The sequence below is a fragment of the Tursiops truncatus genome, chromosome 3 (assembly GCF_011762595.2).
Source record: "Tursiops truncatus isolate mTurTru1 chromosome 3, mTurTru1.mat.Y, whole genome shotgun sequence".
NCBI lineage: Eukaryota > Metazoa > Chordata > Mammalia > Artiodactyla > Delphinidae > Tursiops > Tursiops truncatus.
This window is the reverse complement of record NC_047036.1, coordinates 88,085,723-88,089,334: the sequence shown is the minus strand read 5'-3', so window position 1 is coordinate 88,089,334 and position 3,612 is coordinate 88,085,723. Positions and strand designations below refer to the sequence as shown.

Sequence of the window (3,612 nt, the reverse complement as noted above, 5' to 3'; positions counted from 1 at the left end):
GGACTTTTTATGTGTGTATATATGCATAGGATATCTCTAGCAGGATACAAAGAATGTTAGTATCAGTGGTTGCCCTAAAGATGAGTAAGAAGGAGGCTTACTTTTCACTGTATGTAATTTTTATAACTCTTAAAACTCTATGTGCATGTATTGCTTATTGAAAAATTGGTTTGAAAAAATTTAATGGAATAATTAATGTCAAAAAGACACCCGAGCTCTTGAGTCACCCCCGTCCACCCCTGTTGTGGCGAGTGAGGTTGAGTAAGTCCTTGCCTGCTCAGCTCTCTAGTATCTGCGATTCTTATTCTTTAAGATGCCTGAGGAAGTACACCATGGAGAGGAGGAGGTGGAGACTTTTGCTTTCCAGGCAGAAATTGCCCAACTCATGTCTCTTATTATCAATACCTTCTATTCCAACAAGGAAATTTTCCTTCGGGAGTTGATCAGTAATGTTTCTGATGCCTTGGACAAGATTTGCTACGAGAGCCTGACAGACCCTTCCAAATTGGACAGTGGTAAAGAGCTGAAAATTGACATCATTCCTAACCCCCAGGAGCGCACCCTGACTCTGGTAGACACAGGCTTTGGCATGACCAAAGCTGATCTTGTAAATAATTTGGGAACCATTGTCACGTCTGGTACTAAAGCATTTATGGAGGCTCTTCAGGCTGGTGCGGACATTTCCATGATTGGGCAATTTGGTGTTGGCTTCTATTCTGCCTACCTAGTGGCAGAGAAGGTGGTTGTGATCACAAAGCAAAATGATGATGGACAGTATGCCTGGGAGTCTTCTGCTGGGGTTCCTTTACTGTACGTGCTGACCATGGTTAGCCCCTTGGGTGGGGTACCAAAGTGATTCTCCACCTTAAGGAAGACCAGACAGAGTACTTAGAAGAAAGGCAGGTCAAAGAAGTGGTGAAGAAGCACTCACAGTTCATAGGTTATCCCATCACACTCTATCTGGAGAAGGAAAGTGAGAAGGAAATCAGTGATGATGAGGCAGAGGAAGAGAAAGGTGAGAAAGACGAGGAAGATAAAGATGATGAGGAGAAGCCTAAGATTGAAGATGTGGGCTCAGATGAGGAGGATGATAGTGGCAAGGATAAGAAAAAGAAGACAAAGAAGATCAAGGAGAAATGTATTGATCAGGAAGAACTGGACAAGACCAAGCCCATTTGGACCAGAAACCCTGATGGCATCACCCAGGAAGAATATGGAGAGTTTTGTAAGAGCCTTACAAATGACTGGGAAGTTCACTTGGCAGTGAAGCACTTCTCTGTAGAAGGTCAGTTGGAATTCAGAGCATTGCTGTTCATCCCTCGTCGGGCTACTTTTGACCTCTTTGAGAACAAAAAGAAAAAGAACAACATCAAACTCTATGTCTGCCATGTGTTCATCATGGACAGCTGTGATGAGTTAATACCAGAATATCTCAACTTCATCTGTGGTGTGGTTGATTTTGAAGACCTTCCCCTGAACACCTCCCAAGAAATGCTCCAGCAGAGCAAAATCTTGAAGGTCATTCGTAAAAACATTGTTAAGAAGTGCCTTGAGCTCTTCTCGGAGCTGGCAGAAGACAAGGAGAACTACAAGAAATTCCATGAGGCGTTCTCTAAAAATCTAAAGCTTGGAATCCATGAGGACTCCACTAACTGGCGACACCTTTCTGAGCTGCTGCGCTATCACATCTCCCAGTCTGGAGATGAGATGACTTCTCTCTCAGAATACGTGTCTCGCATGAAGGAGACCCAGAAGTCCATCTATTACATCACTGGTGAGAGCAAAGAGCAGGTTGCCAACTCTGCATTTGTAGAGTGAATGCGGAAGCAGGGCTTCGAGGTGGTGTACATGACAGAGCCGATCGATGAGTAATGTGTGCAGCAGCTCAAGGAATTTGATGGGAAGAGTCTGGTCTCGGTTACCAAGGAGGGCCTGGAGCTTCCTGAGGATGAGGAGGAGAAGAAGAAGATGGAGGAGAACAAGGCCAAGTTTGAGAACCTCTGCAAATTCATGAAAGAGATCTTGGATAAGAAGGTGAAGAAGGTGACAATCTCCAATAGGCTTGTGTCTTCAACCTGCTGTATCGTGACGAGCACCTACGGCTGGACTGCCAACATGGAGAGCATCATGAAAGCCCAGGCACTTCAGGACAACTCGACCATGGGCTACATGATGGCCAAAAAGCACCTGGAGATCAATCCTGACCCCTGCATTGTGGAGACCCTGCAGCAGAAAGCAGAGGCAGACAAGAATGACAAGGCCGTCAAGGACCTGGTGGTGCTGCTGTTTGAAACTGCACTGCTCTCTTTCGGCTTCTCGCTTGAGGATCCCCAGACCCACTCCAACAGCATCTACCGCATGATCAAGCTAGGCTTGGGCATTGATGAAGATGAAGTGACAGCAGAGGAGCCCAGTACTGCTGTTCCTGATGAGATCCGCCGCCACCTTGAGGGTGATGAGGATGCCTCTTGCATGGAAGAAGTAGATTAGGAATTTCTACCTGCAGACTTTGTTCCCTCTGTATAGTGTCCCCATGGCTCCCCCAGCAGCAGCCCCAGTGGCCTTGGCCTAGTTGGTTCCTTCTGCTGATGTCTAGTGATTTTATTTCTGTCCTTCTGTCTAAAGCAGGATATAAGGGCCTCAAGCCCTATCCCTTTCCACATTTGACATGGGGTTTGAATGTTGTGTATTGTGTTTTTTTGTTTGTTTTGTTCTGAAATTAAAGTATGCAAAATAAAGACGATGCAGGTTTTTTATACAAAAAAAAAAAGACACCGAAATTGTTGATAGAATAAGCTTTTGCAATTAGATCCTTTTCTTAACAAGGCATACACATTTTCCATGGGAGAGCTTTCACGTGTGGCCCCACTGAAAATTAATATTATGAGAAGCTTGGCCTACTTTATGATTGTTGAATCGCGATCCTCTACAACCAAAGAATAAATGAACACTTGGACAAGTAGAGTAGGAAGTGATGACACTGGAGAGTAGGAAGTGAAAACATAAACAATCTAAACACTATAGTTAGAAACAGTAATTCTCCACCAGACATCCACAGAATAATAGGATCCTAAAAGTTTCTTTAACCAGAACAGAATAAAGATTTGGGTTATTTTTTAAAACTTTCCTCTTATATGACATTTTTCCTTCAAACTTTCAAGTCTCCACCAAAAACCTGTGAAGGAACACGTTATTCACAAGAAAGTGGTGGGAAGTAAGTGAGAAAATATCAGATATCTCTTTGTATAAAATTTCAAGAATGTCAAATGCCAGTGTTATCCTGTTATTTAATGTATTTTAAATATAAAATGCAGTTTATACTAATCATTTGCCCTTTTGAGTCATGAAATGTAAGTTTTTAGCTGTAATAGGTATGTAAGAAGTTTTATCTAATTCAAATTTATGTCTCTGTATTGAAATATGAGGTGAGTCCAGAGCACAGCTTCACCATAATCCACTGGGAATCAGACCTGTAATTAGCCATTCTTGGGTATCACCACTTGCCATTCAATATGACTACAGCTGAGAAAGCATTTATCTGGCAACAAAAAGCTTTTTATATGTTATATGTGTCAGCTTTGCGTAGTTAGTTAGCTCTGTAATTAACTCTCC

At 42.8% G+C, this 3,612-nt stretch overlaps 1 pseudogene; it reads left to right on the top strand.

Annotated features, from left to right (window-relative positions):
• The first annotated feature begins 266 nt into the window (after positions 1-266).
• On the top strand, positions 267-2,752 carry LOC101333644 (heat shock protein HSP 90-beta pseudogene; annotated as a pseudogene).
• The last annotated feature ends 860 nt before the right edge of the window (positions 2,753-3,612 follow it).